The sequence below is a fragment of the Aethalodelphis obliquidens genome, unplaced genomic scaffold, assembly GCF_003676395.1.
Source record: "Aethalodelphis obliquidens isolate GAN/ISIS:26980383/991018 unplaced genomic scaffold, ASM367639v1 scaffold47, whole genome shotgun sequence".
Taxonomy (NCBI): Eukaryota; Metazoa; Chordata; class Mammalia; order Artiodactyla; family Delphinidae; genus Aethalodelphis; species Aethalodelphis obliquidens.
In genome coordinates this window covers 16,078,185-16,101,234 of record NW_020837991.1, presented here as the reverse complement: position 1 = coordinate 16,101,234, position 23,050 = coordinate 16,078,185, and the positions used below count along the sequence as shown (strand labels likewise).

Sequence of the window (23,050 nt, the reverse complement as noted above, 5' to 3'; positions counted from 1 at the left end):
TTTATTGCATGAAAGAAGGGCAGCCTTCCTGATGCTGCAGTTCAGATATTTCTGTACGGTTCCCTACATACATATAAAGAGGCGTTGGCCATCTGGTGGGCATGAAGACTATTATAATGTGCTTGAACATTACCTCACTGTCTGAATATCTTTTCTTCTTTATTTATGTGCACTTCCTTGGTGATCTCATCCAGCCTCAGGGCTTTAAATACTGGTTATATACTGACAACTTCCAAATCTATATCTCCATCCCGGATCTCTCTCCTGAATCCTGGGCTCCTATACCCAGTGGCCTACTGGGCACCTCCAACTAGATGCCTAACAGACATCCAACCTTAACATGTTCAGAACGACTCCTGATTTCTCCCTGAAACCTATTTCTCCTGCAGGTTCCCCTCTCTCAGGATCTTTCTGGTTTCTCAGATAAAATTCTTGGATTTATTCTTGCTTTTTAAATTTCTTTCACACTTATATTTACCTCATCAATGTGTCTGGTCTACATTTAAAGTATCCCAAATCTGAGCACATCCTGACACCTCCACTGCTCTTTTTCTGGTCAGAGCCACCTACCATGTCACTCTGTGTATGACCAGTGTCCTGGCTGGTGTCCCCATGTCCTCTCTTACTTCTCTGCAGTTCATCTTTTCCCAGGAGTCCTAGTGTTCCTTTAGAAATGTAAGTGAGATGAGGTCAGTCCTCTGCCTCAAAACCACTAGTGGGTCTGCATCTTGCTTCAAGTGCACACCAGGGTTCTATCCCTGTCTGCAGCGGCTACATGATCTTCACCCCATCACCCCATTTCATTTTCCACCCACTTGTCCCCTCGTTCCCTCCCCCAAATCACGCTGGATCCCTGCCATTCTTCTCAGCACCAAGCAGGTTATCACCTCAAGGCCTTTGCTCCACTGGTCCCTTTGCCTGGAACACGTGTTCCTAGATATTCTTATGATCTGCTTCCCCCTTTATCTCAGGTCTGCTTCAATGACCCCATATTAGAGACACATTTTCCAACCAACCATACCATCTCCATCTCTGCCACACCTACTTATTCTCTATAACTTATCCTTAATTTACAGGCTAGGTATACTTTTGTTTATGTGCTTATTGCCTAACTTCTCCTTCTGGAATGTAAGTTCCAGGAGATAAGGAACTTTATGGATTTTGTTTCCTTCTATATCTCTAGTGCCTAGAACAGTGCCTGGCTTTCTGTAGATTCTTCATATATTCTTGATGAATGGAGGAAGGAAGGAAGGGAGGGAGGGAGGGAGGGAGGGAGGAAGGGAATCATGAGTTTCATTATGCCAGAACCCAAGCACATGAGACTACGAGACATTAAAGCTGTATTTCTTAAATGTGCATGTCCTTTTAATCACGGACATGCAATAAGAAATACATTTTAGGGCTTCCCTGGTGGCGCAGTGGTTGAGAGTCTGCCTGCCGATGCAGGGGACACGGGTTCGTGCCCCAGTCAGGGAAGATCCCACATGCCGCGGAGCGGCTGGGCCCATGAGCCATGGCCGCTGAGCCTGCGCGTCTGGAGCCTGTGCTCCACAACGGAAGAGGACACAACAGTGAGAGGCCCGCATACCGCAAAAAAAAAAAAGAAGAAAAAGAAAGAAATACATTTTACATTAGGACGCAGTTGACAGATATAGATACATTTAGTACATGGCTTGCACTATATTTTCTATTCTTCTTAATTCTATTTTAACATTTTCAATTTTATTTCCATAACAAAATACTGTTCTGGACTCATTAAGCTGATTTAACCACCAGCGGGTTATGAACAATGATTTGAAAAATGCTGTACTAGAGGGACTGGAAAGTCTTGATGGGGGATAAAAATTAAAATGCAAATGGAGTGATCCGTCATTACACTATCCTGTGATTTAGAAAATCAAACTGCTTCCTTTGTAAAAATTTGGCATCTTTGTTAGAGTTGGGGAGAAAAAGGCAATATCCTAGCATGGGTGATTTGAAGAAGAGAGAGGCATGAGTTGGACGCTGATGACAAGGTGTTTTCAAATTAAGATGAGGTTAAGAGAGGCTAGGGGAGAGGGAGGTGCCAGGAAGACCTCATCCTCACAGTGCAGGGAAGTTGGTGAGGGCCAACTCTTTCCCTGTACTGTCTGCATTTCAGACTGGGACAAACCCAGTTTCAAACCCCACCTACCTCTCCTCTGCCCCACTGAAGACTCTTCCCGTCCTTCCCTTCAGGTGGAGACTGTGTGTACAAAATATAAGTCCTCTTCTGTCATCCACATCAATGTCTTTCCCAGGAAGATGTAATTATTCTGGATTTTTCCATTCCAATGTTCCCTGCCAAACTGAGAGATGACTGAGTATGTCATACTCAGGTTATCTCCCAGATGCAGACATGAGGCATTTTGGTTGGTCCTACAATGATTGTTATCTGACGATGAACCTTTATTATGTGCCAGGCATTGTTCTAAGTAATTTACAACAGCTCTATGAGATGGTGGTGTCATTAGTCTCTGCATTTTACAGATCTGAGCCTGATTAAGTAAATTCCTCAAGGTTACCTAGCTACTAAATGGTGTACTAGGATTCAAACTCAAGCAATCTCGCTCCTGAATTCTTGTTCTTACTGCTTGTTCTTAAAAATTATGATGACTGATATCATGGTGAAATTTGGTGCCAGCCTGTTGCTTCATGAAGGGAAATGAGGAGAGCTTCCAGGGCATTGAGGATAGCCTACGAGATTAGGGCCAGGGCATACCCGTAGTATGAGTCTCAGTATCCTATTTTCCCCTGAATTCAACTTTTGATGGAAGTACAATTAGCCAAGGCTAAAAATGGATTGTCTAATTCATAGATAGTGGACTGGCTGGAGACCTCTTTTGTTTGGTCCACTAAGTATTTAAAAAACTAGATCTTAATGCCTTTAGCTGGCTATGAACTTTCCTATTCATTACAGTCCCCACCGTTCCTTACTGTCCCCACTCTGCTCTTCACTTAGGTCACCTGCCTTGTTCCTGAAGGTAATTTGTGTGTGTGCATGTGCCTGCCTGTGTGTGTGTGTGTGTGTGTTGCTGTCTTAAAATGAGATCAAATGCCAACTGACTATAATCTGCTCATACCCCCACCCTGAGGCTTAGGAGAAGGCAAATTGGGCATGAATTTAGCTAGTACTCTTTTCCCAGTACTTCACATCTAAGTGAGCATGTATGGTTTTCTTTTGTTGGAGGAGAGCCCACTGGGAGCACCAGACCCTGAGGATCACCTGGTACCTCTTTTCCTGAAGTTGACATTGTTATATGTGATCCAAAAATAAGTGAGAGACTGTTGAGGAAGGAAGTCGAGGTGATGGTAGGTCACCCACATAAAGCATCAGCTCTCAAGGGTGAGTGAGGGCAAGGAGATAAGCGCTCAGGTCAAGTACAGAGGTGCTCAGGAACGGGCCAGGAATTTGAAGCAGAAGGGAAGGAAGTGACGGGGGATTCAGCGAGGGTATTATTGGCCTGCCGGTCACATGGCACTTGTGTTGGCAGCTTGCTGGACAGTTCTGAGACACAGGCCTTTACATTCGTAGAGAGCGTTTGGCTTCAGCTGATCATTAACACTTAAGTATTTAATGAGGCCCTACTAAGGGTCTGAATTCATTGTAACTGAATGAACTTTTACTGTCGAAGATCTAAGCTCTTCATGAACTCTGTGCTGAAGGTGTTAAGGAGAAAAGGCCAGATCTGCCGATTATCTCTAATATCAGCTCATACTTAATCCCAGGCTCTTACAGGGCCAACAGTGCTTCTCACTTTTTCTTTTTTAATGATCAGCACCATGCCAAGATATTATTTATGCCAAAACACAGAAACCTGATGCCAGAGTAAGAGATGGGAGGAGTTGGAGGAATCTTTTTCTCTAGAGAGATTTCAGAATGGAGAAATTCAGAGCAGCATAGACTTTTCTGTAGTCCAACAGATGGTTTGAATTCTGGAATTGTTACTTTCTACCTGTGTGTACTGGGCAGATACTAAAACCCTCTGAGTCTCAGTTTTCTCATTTGTGAAATAAGGTGAATAGTGCTTATAGTATACAGAACGTTATAGTATACAGAATGTTATTATATATATATATCACATATATAATACATAGAACATTATAGTATATAGAACATTGTCATAAAAACTATTAAATGGAATAACGCATAAAATGATTAGCGCATGCCTAATATATATTATGCGTTCAATAATTGTAATTTTTTTTAATTAAAAAAATTTTTTTTTCCTTGACCGCACTGCATGGCTTGTGGAATCCTAGTTCCCCAACCAGGGATTGAACCCGGGCCCTTGGCAGTGAAAGCGAGGAGTCCCAACCACTGGACTGCCTGAGAATTCCCAATAATTGTAAAATTTTATTATCAGTGTTTCTTGAAATACTTGGAGGAAATCTAGATGGAGGTTGGTCTGTGACCTATGACCAAATGATACTTTGTGTTTTCCTTGCAATAGAACAGCAAGAAAAGTAAGAAACCCTAGCTGGCATTCCCAATTCTAACCATGATGTGTCAGACCACTTAAGCTACCAGAAATTTTAGACAATAGAGTCTGCAAAGCATGGGCTTTGATCCAGACAAGCTTGACCTTGATCTCTATTTATTAAGTCATTTTTGACCATCTAGCTTGTGTTTATGGACCTCCGTTCCCTCATCTGTAAATGGGGATAATATTTTTTCCCAGGTTTGGTATCATAAAATACTGTAACCACTCCTAATATGTCAGTGGTTTCTATTCAGTTACTTTCAATGCCTATCTCTGTGTGTTAACTTACAATTAAAAAAAAAAATGGGATCTCACTGTTTATAAAATTTTGTATCCTGCTGTTTTCACTTAAGTGTCTTGTGATTATTTTTTAATAAATTGTGCTCAAAAATCTATTTATAAAAGTCTGCATTATAGTCCGTCTTGTGGAAGAACTAGTTTATTTAACCACGTATTATTTGAAATGTAGATTATTCCCATTTTTCATTTAAAAATAAAATTAGAAATTCCTTGTTTGTTTTAGAAATTTCTTATATATTAATCATTTTTTCCATCTCTGGACAATTGCCTTTTGATCAGTTCCAAGAAGTGTAATTATGAAGTCAAATGATATGCCAAATTGCTTCCTAGAAAGGTTGTACCAGTTTACAACTCCTGTTGGCATTGTATGAAGATGCCTGTCTCACCATGACCTCAGCAACAGTGGTCATCATCCCAAACTCTGATCTGCAAAATGATTTTGTCTATGAAAATTTTTTATTACCTGACTGGAGACATCTTGAACAGATAACAGTATATTCCTATCCCAACTTCTTATCTGGTCAAGGCTGAGTGAGGCTTAGAGAATTGTCTTAGGAGTTCAGATTTCATACCAGGTTGACGGGACCAGGAGACTGGAAACATGCCATTCATTAGAACAAAGGGTGAACCCAGAGCTGTTTTTACATTGTCTTAATTGAAACACCACTGGCAACTTAGATTACCACCATCTATAAAATGGGGACTTTTATGTCTGTTCCTTGGAGGGATTTTGGGTAGAATTTAATGGTGAGCTGATGTATCTGGATGTCTGCAGAGCTGCACATATTACAGCAGTCACCAGCTAATTACTACTATGTGTATAGAGGGTATAATTGAGTGGGAGCAGAGAATTAAACAGCTGGTAGTAGCACCTTTTAGCAGAAAGTAGGAGCAGCATGAATTAGATGTAGCTGAAGTAGGAGTGGATCATGATGGAGTGATTATTCGGAGAGCACGTGTAAATCTCTAGAGCAACACTCACACTCCCTCAATTAGACCACATCAAGCCCCAGCTTCACCTAGAATGTTCTCAAACTTTTCTTGTGTCAGAATCACCTGGGGTGGGGGCCTTTTTTTTTAATTATTATTTTTTATTGAAGTATAATTGATTTACAATGATTCAGGTGTACAGCAAAGGGATTCAGTTATATATATATTTTTTCTTTTTCAGATTCTTTTCCATTATAGGTTATTACAAGGTGTTGAATATAGTTCCCTGTGCTATACAGTAGGTCCTTGTTGTTTATCTCTTTTATATACAGTAGTATATATCCGTTAATCCCAAATTAACAGATTTGGGGGGTGGAGGCTTGTTGAACCATTGTTGAGTCCCACTCACAGAGTTTCTGATTCAGTAGGTACGTTTGGGCCTGAGAATTTGCATTTCCAATAGGCTTCCAGGTGACAATGATGCTGCGGTCCAGGGACCACACTTTAAAAACCACTGTCTGTAGTATCCCCTTGCAGCAGTTTAGCTATCATTAAATTAAACGACCACCTACTGTGGATTTGTGTTTTTTCAGTGGGAGGCCACTGGCGTTTGCATACCAGCACCATTAAGCTTCACTAAAAAGCAGTCTTTTAATTATTTCTTCACGACATGGTGTTGTGTCTTTGGAAAATGTAAATACAGTAAGTATACCTCTCCTTGATCCGTATCTTCATCTGGCGTACACATGTAGTCGAATGTGTATTGCATGGGCATGCCCAATATCGCAAAAAAGGAATATAGTCTAGCCAGTATTAGAATCAGCTGCTGCTTTTCAAAGCAGAGCTATCCAATTTAACAATGATTTACAATGAAACGTGAAATTCCAGCCTCATTTCAGGCAAATGGAGGATCTCCTGTTTCCAAGGGCATATCTGTGAGAACTCTGGGTCTGAGTGGCCTGGGAAAGATAAGGAGACATTTCATAATTTCAGAGGGGACCTCAGCCCATAGACACAGAGCTGTGGTCACTGAGCAGACAGCCCTGTTTGGTTCATCCCTGTTCCAGGGAAATGGCTCCAATCCAAACACATGAGCAGGCCAGAAAGCAGGATTATGTAATCACCTGGAAGCACAGCCTGTCACTGCAGCTGTCGGAGGAACCTGTCACAGTTGGTTTGCCAAGGACCCAGGGCCAGATGCCTGCCCTAGGAGGACGCATTCCCAAACTGACACCTGGGCCTCGGGACAGCCAATGAGATTCCACCAAGCAGAACAGAGGGGCCCAAGTTAGCCAGTGTGTTCCAAAGAGAAAGACGCATTCTCTGTAGGAAAGGAAGAATCCCCGCAACAGGAGGCGGATGAGGAAAGGAAAGAGGTGCAGGCGTCTCATTAGATAACCACCTCCAGCCATGTCTTACAAAGCATGCAGCATTCTGATGCTATTCTCCGGGAACCCAGATGCATCTGAGACATTTCCTTCCCAAGTTTACGTTTTAAAAATTTTAAACTCCTATTGAAGGGAGGGAAACAAATGTCCTCATTCAATAGAGATTTATTTTAGCAGCAATGGAGGATTAACTTGTGATGAGGTCATTCCGTGTGAAACAGAGTTCTGAAAAAGAGTGAGTGCTGGGCTTCCCTGGTGGCGCAGTGGTTGAGAGTCTGCCTGCCGATGCAGGGGGCACGGGTTCGTGCCCCGGTCCGGGAAGATCCCACATGCCGCAGAGCGGCTGGGCCCGTGAGCCATGGCCGCTGAGCCTGTGCGTCCGGAGCCTGTGCTCCGCAACGGGAGAGGCCACAACAGTGAGAGGCCCACGTACCGCAAAAAAAAAAAAAAGAGTGAGTGCTAGGGCCTAATGTAGATATGATTACATTCTTCTTGACTTAAATCATGTTAGAAGGATGGGCAAGAAGAAGGGAAAGAGAAAGGAGATTGGAAGAAAAGGGAAGAAACAGGATGTCAGTTGAGCTTTTTAATAACTGATTGCAAATAGCTATTGAGCTTGGAACTACTTTCTAAAACTCTGTGTGTGTGTGTGTGTGTGTGAGAGAGAGAGAGAGAGAGAGAGAGACTTTATAATGATTACACATTCTGGGTGTGTCATGCATTTGTATATTTGCACAAATGCCTGAGACATGGTCTTAAAAATTAATGAGCATTATTATTATTTTTAATGGTATTATTGTGTATTCAGGATGGAAGCGTCACGTGCAAAAGAGAAGTCCATCCACAATGTTCCCTTACCTCTGAGGGTGTGCACACTGAATGTTGTAAGGTACCGAGAGGTGATTAAAGCTTGTGGGGAAATGCTGAATCTGTCTTGGAAATAAACCGTGCTAATTTGTTCTAAGTGAGTAAGAGGCTTTCCTGAGCCTTCAAGAGACAGTCTGCATGAGACACTGTGATCTATGCTGCACCGTAACTGCATTACGCTGGCTAAGGTAGAGGCAGCCATCCCCCCCAGTTATTAAAGCTGTTCATTTCTCCTTAGTACCCTGTGCTACACAGGGTTTCCACGGTATAAGAGAAAATAGCTGTTTTCCCTTCTATGCCTCTAGCCTGGGGTTCAATTTCCACATCCATCTGAATAATACAGAGCTCAGAGAAACAGAGGCACAGGAATTTAGATCCTCTTTGACTAAAGACTTGGAATATGAGGAATTTGCAATGTAGAATTTAAAAAAAATATATTTATCTTCAAATTTTTTATTTTCTCCTACCAAGAAGCAGAAGGTAGGATGTGGTTTAAAAATTCATCTCCAAGAAGCAGCAGTGACCTGGGTTCTCCCAGTTCAGCAGTAACTCATGGGCAAGCAAACAATTCACAAGGGAAACCAGGAGACTTGGGCTTCTTGAGTATCAGTGAAGGAATCCATGGCTGGCCCCTGTACCCTTGGATTGATGTGTTGGCTTATCGGTTTTTCTAGCTTCTCTGCAGCATCCCAGTTGGATAAAAGGAAAGGAAAACCATTTCATCTCTGTTTTTTGTGTCGACATGTACAGAAGCCCAAAATACTGATGGTGTGTTCTTTATCTATCCTATTTGCTGGGAATTAAAGCGATTGCGTTTTCACGGCGAAATAAAAATGGAGAGAGAAAGGTACACATGTGATACCCCAGGGACATTGACATGGAGGTTTGAATTTGGGCCCGGGTGTATCTCAGTTTAACACAGAGGATTTCCTTATCTAGGGAGAGAGGAGGGCCATCAAAATATTTATGTAGTCTATTGATGCTGGAGGGTGATGTTTATTGCCATGGGATGAGGACATTAATCTTATCACTTGTTTCCCTTCCACTGAGTCATGTTTACTTCCTATTTCTGTCAAGATCTGTCTTTATTCCTGCATTCCAATCCTTTTCTCTCTCCAGGTACATTCACTTATCTGCTTTTACATGTGGACCTAGGCTGGTCAACCCTGAACTGGCCTCCTGTCCTATAAAGGAAGTATGGAAGCAAGGCCAGAATCCTGCTAGAGAATCAAGGTCTCTGCTGTGGTGTGCTGTTCTCACGTCCCATCTGACCTGTCCCTTTGAGTCCTGTGTGTCTTCAGGTTCCTCCCTTCCTGGTCTCTCACTACCGTTCACCCTCTTCTCTAGTTTCTTTATAAATACATGGAGTACACATACTACATTCACATCACGTAGAGTGACAGTTTGGTGGAGGCTTTAGGTCCAGCTGTTTAGTTAAAAATCCTAGCTCTGCCTACACATTGGCTGCGCAGCTTTGAGCAGTTACTCCACCCAAGTGTGCCTCAGTTTCTTCACTGTAAAAAGAGGATAATGGAAGGACCTAAGTCACGCGACTGTAGTGAGACTTAACTGAGCTAAGACACTTAAAGTGCTGGGAACGGCATTTGGCACACACTAGTGCTATATATGCATTTATGGTCATTATAGTTCCTGCTGCGATTATTTGACCTTACGCATCTTATTTAATTATTTTTTTAATATATTTTTATTTATTTATGTATTTATTTTTGGCTGCATTGGGTCTTCGTTTCTGTGCGAGGGCTTTCTCCAGTTGCGGCGAGCGGGGGCCACTCTTCATCGCAGTGGGCGGGCCTCTCACTATCGCGGCCTCTCTTGTTGCGGAGCACAGGCTCCAGACGCGCAGGCTCAGTAGTTGTGGCTCATGGGCCCAGTTGCTCCACGGCACGTGGGATCTTCCCAGACCAGGGCTCAAACCCGTGTCCCCTGCATTGGCAGGCAGATTCTCAACCGCTGCGCCACCAGGGAAGCCCCTTATTTAATTATTAAAGCTGCTGTTCTGCTTTCAGTGTGTGTTTCTTTCAGATTATCTCTTCGGTTGCTTCCACACTGCAGCCTGTGCTGTGGCTTTTCAGATTACAGTTTCTCACCCTGATTCAGCGTCCTGGTTATCTAAGGAAACAGATTTTGATTATTCTGGAGAAACCGTACTTTCCCCGTTTTTACCTAAAGTTCTCAAGGTTGGAGGTTATGACACAGGTTGGGTTCTCTGGAAGCAGAAACTGAGTCTTATATTGATTGGGTTAGGCTATTGTGGGATGTTGACTGGATGTAGACACCTGCAGAAGGGCAGGGAGGAATTTGGATGGGACACAAGGAGAAGGCAAACCGTGTGATTCAGGCCTGGCAAAGCCCCAGCTAAGCCTCCAGGCAGCTGGGGAATGCATATGGCCCTTGGCGTGACCCAAGTCAACTCAGAATATCCTGGCCTTTATATTCCTACATGGATAAGCTCACTTTGGGAAGGATGGGCCCTTGGGCGAGGCAAATCCTGCGGCGCTGGCAGCTGGGGGATCTCTGCCGCTTGTGGAGGGATCTGGTGGTGCGAGTCCACAGGTTCAATTCCCCACTAAAGGCTGCAGCCTTCCCAGGAAGGCGTACTACAACATCTCTTTGTAAAGACTTCACAACTTGGCCAAATGCCTTTTACTGAGATGGGTCGGGGAAGAAAAGGAGGTCGCCCAAGGGTAAGGGATAATGCTGAAGGAAGGAAGGATGGCTGGGAAGATGGATACACAGAATGGAACAGAGGTTTATGTTTTTATAGGAAGCGGGTCTCAACAGGGAAGAGAGGAAGCCAAGCGGAATCTTCGTATGGGAGGGACTGACAGCAATCTGGGGGGTGTTGAGGAACCTCTATAGAAATATACCATTTCCACTTGCATTTTTTTTTTTTTTGAGGCTTTGGGAAGTTGCTAATAGAAACTGTGGTGGGTTTAGAGTGATCAACCCTCTTTTTTAAAATTTTAATATTTATTTATTTATTTGCACTGGGTCTTAGCTGCGGCCCACGGGATCTTCTTTGCAGTGTGCGGGATCTTTAGTTGCGGCAGGCGGGCTCTTTTTTTTAGTTGCGGCATGCAGGCTCTTTAGTTGCGGGATCTAGTTCCCTGACCAGGGATCGAACCCGGGCCCCCTGCATTAGGAGCGCAGAGCCTTCACTGCTGGACCACCAAGGAAGTCCCTGATCAATCCTCTTCATCAGCCCGGACTGAGGGGTTTCCCAGGATGCTTGCCTTTTAGTACAAAACTTGGGTCCTACGTGGGTTGATATCAAGTCTTTTCCAAACCACCTCACGGGGTTACAACTGAAGCCATGGAATAATGGAAGAGCAGAGGGTTGGGAAACCACGGGCAGATATTTTTCTGTTTAGAGTGACAGGGAACAGAGGCATTATTGATGGTTCCTGCAGTGCCTCACATGTACTTGGCAACTAATAAATATAGGTCAATTGGAAACTGAACATGAGGGCGATGAATTGAAAGAGAAAATGATTTGGAACGAACTGCCAAGGACGGGGAACGAAGAGTAAAAGAGGCGATAAATCTAGGATGCATACCAGAGCCAAGTGTCATAATGCCCCCGAATACTTACAGTGTCAGAGAGGTCAGGCCAGGTCATGAGCCAGTGTCTTTGGTCCAGATCAGGGTGTTCCTGTGCCCACGTGTATAATGGAACAACCCTCTCTCTGCGTGTGTCCTGACCTCGTGGATTCTGGAATATTCTTTCCTTCCTTCCTTCCTACTCACTCACCAGAGGGGTGATAAGTGTTTCAAAGTTAGTGAGAAGCCCAATTCTACTCTCTGGCATATCTACCCCTCCCCCCTCCCAGAGTGAGTGAGTCTCTCCTAGGACTGGACATGCTGTAGGGCTGGTTTGGAAGTTTGGGACTGGGGAGTCGGGTGGGTGAGGGTGGGTTTACCTGCTTCAGGAGTGCATTTCTAGGGGTTCCTTCCTCCAAGTCCAAGACCCAAAGGGTTTGGTGGGAACTGATCTTGTCTCTATATTACAATGAGAGCGACATCTGCTTACCTTGTTTCCAAAATATGGAATGTGTTCCAGGAAAGGCTGACAAGCTGATACGTTTCACTCACTGTGACCTTTGGACTTTCTGACCTCATACAAACCATAGTTCACGCTCGGTCAACAATTACATTTCCAGTGAAGAACTGGGCTCCCCACTAAGAACTTGCTCTTTGTAGCCAAGAGGCTGGCGCATCATGCTCACTTCCCTGTACTTTATTGACAGGTTGCCTTTACTTTTCTAACACATAATCTCAGTTATAAGAGTTATAATAATCTCTCAGTTATGAGAGAGTTACCACCTCTCCCCCTAAGACTAATGCCTCTATAGGTTGACTTTTTTTTTTAACCAAAATAGGGGTGGAGATACCTTTTTCAATGTATTTTTCCATTATATCTCCCAATCAGTAGACCCCCAAAGACTATTCTCTGAGTATTCAGAGCTACTCAGATTCCACAATATACATAGAGCCTGGAATTCAGGAGGTGCTCAATGAGAATTCGTTGTGTACGCTGTAAACTGCTCCATATAATGTTTGGTGAATGACTCAGTGGATGAATGAGCAAATTCAAGATAGTGAAAAGATAGTGATCTCAAAGATTAATACCTCCTTGTAACCCTTGAGTTCATATGACATTTGTTAGACAATCATATATTATTTTCTCTGGACTCCCAACATATTGTTCACCATTAAATGATGCTAATTGCAGCTTAGGGAAACAGGCAGATATGATCATCTGTATCTGACATGTGACTTGGAAGAGGGTGCTGAAGAAGGAAAAAAAGAAGACGACAGAGAAGAAAGTCAGATTTATTTACCTGAGATCTTGTCCCTTGCCCCCCCGCCCCGCCCCCCGGCCACCTCACCACCCACTTAAGCCTGTCCCTGGCATCCCAAGTTGGATCACATCTACCTGCTTGCTCTTAACTCTTAGGCCTCCAGTGACTTTGTCTCCTCCTCCAACTGGAACAAACAGCTTGTACATGCCTAGTACCAGGCTGGCACAGAGGGAACTCCTGACATGTAGAATAGGGTCTCTGTGTCAAGATGACAGCAGTGTGCTTGCGAGGTAAGAGTTGCCTACAAAAAGCAAATGGGAACACAGTAGTCCTTGCCGTGCATATTGAAGTACCAAACTGGGCAGTGCAGAAGGCATGGGGACAAGGGGCTCAGAGGGCAGAGGTCAATACAGGATAAAGCAGACAGCATAATGTCATTTAGCTCAGTTCATCCAGCCCCACCTGTAAATGCGTGTCTTCTCTCGGCTCTTTTCTGCAGGTGGGAGGAGGTGAGGGCTGGCAGGATGGGCTGTAGGACCTCTCCCAGGGATACCATTCTCTGAACTGCTGTATGTAGCCGAAATCTGCCCAAGATTTCATCTCAAAAGTATCCTATTGCTGAAATAACGTTCCCAAGCCTCTTACACTCTAAACAAGGAATTTATCTTTTATTTATTGAAGTATAGTTCATTTACAATGTTGTGTTAGTTTCAAATATACAAAAAAGCGATTCAGTTATACATACATGTATGTGTATATACATATATGTATATATACATATATATGTGTGTGCGTGTATATATATATATTATATATATTCTTTTTCAGATTCTTTTCCATTACAGGTTATTACAAGATGTTGAGTGTAGTTCCCTGTGCTATACAGTAGGTCAGGAATTTAATACTTATTCCGAAGGTATTAGCCATAGCCTTAAGCGATTTCTACCTAACAATAGCATCTCGTGACTTTGACCAATGGTACTTACATTATTATAATTAGTGAAAATAATAAACGATAACCAATATATTGAATGGCCATTCTCCTTTGTTAATAGGAAGGCTCTGCTTTAAAATAATTTCCCCACCAGCAGAGTTTTAGGTTTCACAATAGGTTATTGTACCTGGAAAAGGCTTAATCTCTTTTAAAGCAATTCCCCTGGATTAATTTAAGGTATAATGTTTAAAACAGCAGTGACAACAGAGCCGCGGGGCTTCATTATCTACAAAGGTCTTATAGCCCAGAGTTGGGTCCCTTAGGCTTTCTGACTCCTCAGGAGAATTATGGAGGCTTATAAAAATTTTGTAATTTAATTTTAATTTTTTTCTGGCTGTGCCATGCAGCTTGCGGGATCTTAGTTCCCCGACCGGGGATTGAACCCAGGCCCTCGGCAGTGAAAGCGGGGAGTCCCAACCACTGGACAGCCAGGGAATTCCCTATGGAGGCTTTTAATACCATAGTTTCCTGGACAGAGGACCATATCTCCACACCATAGTGAGCTTTGCCTGGGAATGTGAGGAAATAAGGGGCACTTTCTTTTGCGGGGGGGACATTGGTGGGAGAGGCCAAATCTGCATCACCCCTGCTTGCACTGGTGACCGTTGCTTTCCTGTGTCTGCCCTGGACCTGGGCAAGCCGCCTGGGGCCCAGCCTGCCTGCTGCATCCCTTGCAGCATGGGCCCTGGGTTTCTCCAGGTGCTCTTTGCACCTGAGCTTGCAGCTCTCCCCTGCCCTGGCCCCTCCATCCCTGCCCTTGCTGTTGACTTCCCAGGGCTGTTTGTTGGGGACACACTGCAGAGAGGGCCGTCTCTCTCACTGATCTGTAAGAATGCCTTTCTAAGGAGCCTTTGAGGAATATTTGCCACAAAAATAAGGTGTTTCTGGGGCCTGAAATATCAGGCGACCAGAAAAAAGAACTCCTGAGTGTGTATGTGTGTGTGCTCACTTCCAAAGGGAAAAAAAAAAAAAAGAGGAAAGAAGAAAAGGCGCACCCCTCCTCCAGTCCGCCCCTCCAACAGACCCCTGACCACAGTTCCCACTTTTGTCTTTTCAACTTAAGAGGCTTTGTCAGCATGAAAGGAGGAACGCTGGGGCCTCTGGACTGTGCCCCAGCCGGCCCAGGGCTCTGCTGACCTTTTGGGTAAATGCAGACAGAGGTTTCTGAGCCTGAGCCCTGTCCCCTGTGGACCCACCCTGCCTCTACCCTGGGGCATCCTCGGTGTTAGCAGCCTTTCCTCTAGGCCTCTGATCCTGGGCTGCTGGCAGGGGCTGGTAAGAGGAGGTGGGGCAGGGCTAGGGTGTGCCAGAGCCCCAGGGTTTCAGGAACCCTGGGGAGCTGACTGTCAATGCCATTCAGGGCAGGCTTTATTAAAGGCACTCATCACACCATAATCCTGGTCTCAGGCACCACCCTGGGAAAGCCAGTGGCTGTCCCGTTCCTTTCCTGAGTGCTATCACTGATTTTAATGCCTCTCCATAGCTGGTGCAAATGGAACTCAGGGCCTTTTTATTTAGACAATCACCACGGGCCACAAAATGCTCTCAGTTTACAGACAGCTATGTCCCTTGAGGCTTCTCTGTCCTAAGGTTAGAAGGAACGCAACACACATCTACTAGTTTACTGAATTTACATGAATCTTCGAAGCAGCATGGTTGGACCCGGCTTGCGATTCCAGATTTTAATGCTGTACGTTGATTTGTGTAAAATCAAAGTCAGGGCAGGACTATGGCTCCCCCATCCTCTCCCCTTTTTCCACCTCCTCTCGCCCAGCCCTTTTTATTTGGGGCCAGCAAAGTAGTTAAAAACGTCAAACTCACAGTATGCACTGTCAACAGCACAATGAGGAAGCTGAAACCAAATCCTCCAACTTCGAGGTGATACTTTACACTTATTCGGGGCCTTTCATCAAAAGCTTCCAGTGCCTTAGGGAGCATTAACCCTCGCTGTACCTCCCGGGGTTGGGCCTGGAGCCCAAGCTGGTGGAGAAAGCAAATGTATGAGGGGGATATCACCACATTTCCAGGGCAGGTCCCAGGCTAATCGTCATAGATGCTCAAATTTTTTATCCCTTCCCTCCACCTCCTCTTTCAACGGGCATCTGCCATATCAGCCCCCCGCCCCCCAAAGGTCCCTGGTGTCTCAAGAGTGTCAACAAGCCAGTAAATAGGCTGCATACGGCACGCTGCCCTCCCTCCCCCTTGGAAAAAAGAAAGCATTTCTAGGCTGGAAATATGATCTATCTATCATGAAATGCATCTAAGCCTCTGTCATGGGAGTAATCTGAACTTCGTTGGACTTCACACTTTATGGTTTACTCTTGTTTTTGTTGGATTTATGTATGGGGACTACAGTGACATTGGCAGCAAGGAAAACCTATAAATGTCTTTATCCGACTACGTGTTTGGGACCATCCGTGTGGCACCTGCTGTGTCTTTTCCAAGTTGCACTTGGTGTCCCAACGTTGTGTCAGGCGTGATCTATTGCAGATGAGGGTCACCAGGAATTTCCGAGGGACAATGGACCTGACCTTTATCAATGTCTGATCATAGATAAGAGAGTCATATATTTACTTCTCTTGGTATAAACAGTGTTTCTTAAAATACAGGATATATGTATATGTACAGCTGATTCACTTTGTTATAAAGCAGAAACTAACACACCATTGTAAAGCAATTATACTCCAATAAAGATATTAAAAAAAAAAATACGGTCTGAGGCCCATCTGCATGAGAATGATGTGGGTCACTTTCTAAACATGCAGATTTTCAGGTACCCCAGGGACTCATACTCTCAGAACCATGCTGATTTGTTTAGGAAATGCTGAAGCGTTGCTGTGTGAAGTGTTCCTTCTAACACCTCTGCTTCCCATTTCTGATCATGTTAACTCTTACAGGGCAGGCTCGCTGGCCACAGGCTGTGTCTTAAGCCCTGGTAGAACCATTACCTCCTTGAACAAAGGAACAGGAGTTACTGAAGGTTCTCAGTGTAAAGGGGAAACAGGCCGTAAACATGATTAAATGCCTGCCCTCCAACATTTTCTCCTTCCTGCACCTGGATCTTGTGCACCTCCAAGGGCATGGAGCGCTTACTCCACAGTGATGCTCTGGGATTAAGCCCTGTGAGTCTGAGTCTCATGGTCTTTGAGGCCTACAACTTATCTCCTCTAAGGGCCAAGCAGAGAGGCTGGGTTACAGAGAGCAGCAGAAGTCACACTCATTCAAGATTGAAGTCTGAATGTCACTGCCGTCTGTGTATAGGAATCAGAACTGAGTACTTTAATGATGGCTACACGTTTCTAAATTCCAGTTTGCCCTTATTCATATTGGTTTCCCAACTCTCTGTTCAATATTTATAATCCTCAGAGGGATCTAGGCCTCCCTTGGGATGCTGGAAGGTCAGGCAGAGTTGAAATGGTGGCTCGACCGCTTATTATTTGTGTGATCAGAATCACACCACTTAAATAACATTTCTCTCTGGGCCTCAGTTTCCTTGGTTGTAAAAGGGGAGTGGTAGTGATAGTATTAACTCATTGGGATATTTCAAAGGTAAATTAGATGTTGTGTTTAAAGCAAATGGCACATATGAATGCTTGATAAATGGCAGTAGTTATACGTGTTTAATAGGATAAGAGGGGGAGATAGAGGGGAAATTAGACACTGGAGGTAGAAACGATCTGAGGACAGCCTTGGTAGGAGCCGTCAGCAGTAAAAACCTTCAAGGGACCTCTTGGCTGTGTTTCACATCTTGCAGATCTAATTACTATCTCTGACTTTAGAGATTTTCCAGTTTAAGACAGAAAACACTTAAACATGAAGAATACGTCTTAAGACTTTAAAAATAATGAACAGGTAAACAGACACACGTATGCCTGTTATACCTGCCCGGCCATCCTCCCTTGAGGACGGCAGTCTCGTGGGGAGAGGGAAAATTGCCTGAATGAAGCACTAGAAGGCACTGGAAGGGAAGCTGGGCCAAGCATCTCAGCAGGTGGAGGTGATTTTGGCAGCAGCATTAATGATCCCCTGGTACAGGTGGGGAAGAAAACCCCGCCCATCCCCTTACCAAATTGTAAGTCAAGTTAAATGCTTGTCTTTACCTCTCAGCTGAAAAAGTGTGACCCTATCACACCCAAGGGGCTCCAAATGTGCTTTTAAATAGAAGAATCCGGCCTCAGGTTCCTATGATCTGTGGATAAATAGATCATAAAAACAAGTAAGAAATATGGCTGTGCTTTCATTTTTCTTTTTTTTGAAATTAATTTATTTTAATTTATTTATTATTTTTGGCTGTGTTGGGTCTTCGTTGCTGCACGCAGGCTTTCTCTAGTTGCAGCGAGCAGGGGCTACTCTTCGTTGTGGTGCGCAGACTTCTCATTGTGGTGGCTTCTTTTGTTGCAGAGCACTGGCGCTAGAGCACGCAGGCTTCAGTAGTTGTGGCGCACGGGCTTAGTTGCTCCGTGGCATGTGGGATCTTCCCGGACCTTGGCTTGAACCCGTGTCCCCTGCATTGGCAGGTGGATTCTTAACCACTGCGCCGCCAGGGAAGTCCCTCATTTTTCATGAAATGATTACAGACATATCTTCTCACTAGGAAGTAAGACAAGGGTCCAATATGTTTTCTCTAGAGTAATGGAAATAGTGCTTTGAGAAACCTATCTACCTTGGTGGAAATTTTCAGTCATTTTTTTCCTTGGACTTTTTTTCTTTCCCTAAGGAAAAATGTGGTATTGATATCTAGTATATGGCTTATGTTTGTGAGTTTCCACTATGGAGGCCTAGAGGCTCTATGTAGTGAGACAGAGCTGTGTTTGGTGCCATCACTTTAGCCCACTGATTTCAAAGCCCTGAGTGCCTCCGTAATAAAGCTCCGAAGACTCTGTGTGGACTAGACTTTCCTAACCTCACCCTGAAGAATTCCTTAATGTTCGACCAGCCATGACAAGATGCTGGGCAAACCTGTGTCCTTACCAGTTTCCTGACTCTCCCTCCAGAGCTTGCTGGCAACCAGTGAACTGAACCAAAGCGGTTCTTGCTTGTCTTACATTAAAACTCCATTTGTCAAACAGCAGTTGCACAAGGAAAGGTCAGCACTTTATGTTCTGAGCACTTAACTTTAATCATTTCTTACAGTGGACAGAGTCCAAGAGGTTTTCAAATTAGTCCTTAAATGTAAGGGAAAGAATGTCGGTCGTTCCATCAGGAATAAAAATCTGGTGCCTGGTTCTCCTTCCTTGTTACCCCAGTCCATCTCCACGTACTACTGCATCCTAGTAGAAATGCCACAAATCTGCGTCCAATCAACAGACATTTACTGAGCATTTACTATATGTCAGACATCTGTCGAAGGAGTAGCTAGGTTTCTCCTTGTGATTTATTTTGAAAATTATACACTCTTGTACTTTTATTATTTTTTTAATAACAAAAGTGGAACATGCTCATTGAAAACAATGTCAAACCACACAGAAAAACAAAAAGTGAAAGTTCCCTTATCTAACTCCCCAAGGATAAGCAGTGCTAACAGTGTGTATAATTCTTCCTATCATTTGCTACACTTTGCTTTATTCATTCAACAAGCTCCTGCCTACTTCTTTCCATGTCAGTATATGCAGTTACCTCAATTTTTTCTAAGATTTTTATACTATACATGTACCATCATTTGTATACCTACCTTTTCTCATATTGATGTATATTTAAGTTGTCTCTACTTTATTGGTTTACAAATAATGCTGCAAAGAACATTCTTGAGCTTATATCCTTAGGCGCTTTCGTGAGCATATCTGCAGGGTCCCTCTGGAAAAGTGGAATTGCTGGGTCTAAGGGTTTGTACTTAAAAAAAATTAAGGTACCTCTAATTTGCTTTCCATAAATACTGTGTTGATTTAAACCCATTAGTGGCATATGAGATAGGCACTATCTTTAGCTGATTCCTACATCAAAGTGGAATATTTGAAGGCCTTGATACCCCACCAAATCAATAATCTATCACTGCTCTTAGAAAAAAATAATTTTTGGACGTGCCAAAGAGCATCCACTCATGTGGTGACCAGTGAGATGCGAGGTCATTGTTTTCCAAGGGCAGGGAGAGTGCTTATCTAAACATACACCCCATTCCATGGACTCTGCTAACTGTTCCTGCCTCAGCCCTCAAGGTCCTTCTCCCCCCATTTCTGCTTAAGATTCACTATGGCAGGAGGTTTGTGTATAAACAAATAACACAACACAATGGCTGCCCTCAGAGACCTTTCAAAGTGACTCGAGGAGACAGAAACACAGATGGCTAAAAAACAAGCTAAAAATACAAGTCAGTATATAAAAAGCAGCAAATAAATATAGTCAGCATCATTATAGCAGTTCAGAGGAAGGAAGGAAAGCAGTGGGCTAGGGTGTCCAGACTTCATGGCAGGGATGTGGTGTAGGATTTGTGGATTTCTCAGGTGGCGGGGAGGTGTGCATGGGGAGAAAACTGTAAAAACCATGAGTAAGAACCAGCTCAGAGAAGAAGGGAGATTCCTTGAGAGCGTGGAAAACAGCAGGGAAAGGGCACATTTTTATCTTGCTAGTTGGAAGTGAGCGTGGCTTACAGTACTTGAGATGATTAGAGATACTTGGCAAAGCTTATTTATTGATTGATTTTTTTGGCATGATGGGAGTGGTGTAGGAAGGTCATTAAGAATCTGAAGAAGCCTTTCAGAGCTCTTCTCAGAAAAGAACCCTCCGATTTACACACACACAATTTTGGCTACATTTCAGGGAGCCCCTATCCCAAGTTGAAAAACTTTTTAGTGTACCTAAAAAGCGTTGCAACTCAGGACAAGCCATCTAGAAAAAAAAAGTCAGCCAGGTATATATATATATATATATATATATATATATATATATATATCACATAAAAGTTGTTAGGCGATGTAAGACGTAACTAATAATTCATTTATTCATGAATCGTCAGACTCTGAAGCAGACTGGAAACAGGTGGGTAACAACTTGTTAGGAGCCCGCTGGCTCTTCCATGGCTTCAGTTTAGCCAGCGTCAATCGGTGGAGGCGATTCTCTGCCTTTTTCAGGAGAAACGATCTGTCCTGAGGGAAACCAGGCTCTTGAAAATTTGAATCAATGGGATTATTTACGCTTGCATCACTGGAATCCACTCGGAGATGCCCGGTTTTTGCTGCAGAAAAGATACTTTTCCTCCCCACCCCCTCCTTTCTTTTTGACAGTCAGTTAATAAAGACTCAACAATAAGCAGCTGCCGGTGATGTCATGTGGGACTTTGGCCACGGAGCTTATATTTACAAGCTCCGAGCAACCACGGAGCCGCAGCCCTGGGAGCAGCGGATCTCCGCAAACTTGCTCTGAATTCGCGGCAGGAACTTTTGCTGCCGCTTCGGCTGTTCAGAGAAACTGCGCGTGTTCTGTGAGCCCGGCCTTTTCATGCTTCACAAATAAACAGAGGATCAACCCGGGAGGAAATGTTTGGCTGGAGAGAGTTGTTGCAGTTCCTGTGTTTGTCTCCAGGACTGTGAGATGTGTTGACTGCAGAGCTGACAAGTAAGACTGTTGGAATTTTAAAAACTCTTGTAACAGTTTTTCGTATTTATACAGCTTGCTTTGCTTTTAAAGTGAGATGGTGATGTGTACGTATTTCTCCGGGCTCTGTCACTGCCACAAGTATGCATTTGTTTCAAGTAGTAATTACAGTGCGCTGAGGTTGAAGGGGTAGGTGCAGAGGACTCAGCACATAGATAACAGGGTACTGGATTCCTGATCTTAATTTGCCTCTGCAGGGAGGTTGGCAATTTTCTTTTCTTTATTTTTTTAAATAAAAAGCCACCAACCATACAGAAACTATTAGGTTGACCTAGGAATTTTAATAGAAAACTGTAAAGACTAATTTTTAATCAACCAGTGTGCTGGAAGGGAAAACCCACTCTTGATTTTCATCTCTCATCGTTCCTGTGGTTTATAGATTTCTAATATGTGCGTGTCGTTCAATGTCTCCTTCCCTTCTTGCCTACACCCTCCTCCCAAACGCACGCACACTCATAAGCTCATTCATTCTCAGGGAGTTCGAAAGTATAGACAAATGTTTTGGAATGGAAACCGTTTCTATCTGGATTTCTTCCCTTTAAGTACCTGGAGAAATGTTTGCTGTTCTGACTTGTTTTCTGGGAACCTGAACGCAGGTACTGCTGAAAAAGTTCAACTTTGACACTCAGCTCGGTGGGGACGTGAGATCCACAACCTCGCTTTCACTTTCCTCCCAACTCTTTCAAACTCTCCAAATATTCTTCGGGGAGTGGGAAGGGTGGGATCTGTGTGCCGCCAGCCTGAACCCGGGCCCCCTCTCATCACGGTTGCCCTGGGCCACCTGGAAGTTCTGCGTCAGAGCCACGTGGATTTGTCTTTCTGCTGCATGCTTCTCGCTGCTGGGTTTGCACCTGAGTGCCTGCAGTGAATTTAGCCCCTTGTAATTAGTAGCGCAACCTGGCTGATGCCTGCCATCCAGTCCTGACAGCCCTGCTGCACGGATTGACAAGCGGCTGTTAGTCTGTTACGTCCTGCACGTGAGCCCCGTGACTCCGTACAGGAGACCCAGCTGTTCCTCCATTCAGCGGCTCTGTCAGCAGCCCACAAGAGCAGGGACAGCCTTCCCTGCCTTTCCCTTTTTCTCTGGTCTCAGAGAATTGTAAGAAGCCACTGCCTGAAAACTCCTAAAATATTCGACTGTTTTCCATGGAGTTCTAAGGTGGGCAGCCTCCTTCTGCGTGTTTGTCAACTCCAGATTTTTCCATCAGAGCACACTCTCTTGCATATGATTTTTAAAAAAATTTTATTGAAGTATAGTTGATTTACAGTGTTGTATTAATTTCTGCTGTACAGCAAAGTGACTCAGTTATACATATATATATATTCCTTTCCATTATGGTTCATCACAGGATATTGAATACAGTTCCCTGTGCTATACAGTAGGAACTTGTTTATCCATCCTATATATACTAGTTAGCACTGGATATGTTTTATGTATTAAAGCTCAATGCTTTAGGTGAATTTTTACTTAAAGAAAGGGACGTGCTACTAAAACAGTTTCCAAACCATTATTCAAAGCTTATCTTTTGCAGAAGAAAACCTGAGGCATGAGGAGGGGAAATGATTGGTCCAAAGTCACCCAGCAAGACCATGGCAGAGCTCCAACTAGAAACTCAGCCTCCCGTGCTTGTCCCGGCATGCATTTCACATTTCAGTTCT

At 43.9% G+C, this 23,050-nt stretch overlaps 1 protein-coding gene across 5 annotated transcripts in view; it reads left to right on the top strand.

Annotated features, from left to right (window-relative positions):
• The window catches only part of NCKAP5 (NCK associated protein 5), a 1,064,528-nt gene that overhangs the window by 73,087 nt on the left and 968,391 nt on the right, over positions 1-23,050 (top strand). For 2 of the 5 annotated variants that reach the window (XM_027082620.1, XM_027082622.1), the window contains exon 1: positions 21,120-21,352. The exons of 2 other annotated variants lie outside the window; for them this stretch is intronic. The gene's annotated coding sequence lies outside the window, so the exon portion shown is untranslated. Of the gene's footprint in view, positions 1-21,119; positions 21,353-23,050 lie in introns of those variants that run through there. One more of the 5 variants, XM_027082619.1, reaches the window with a different exon arrangement.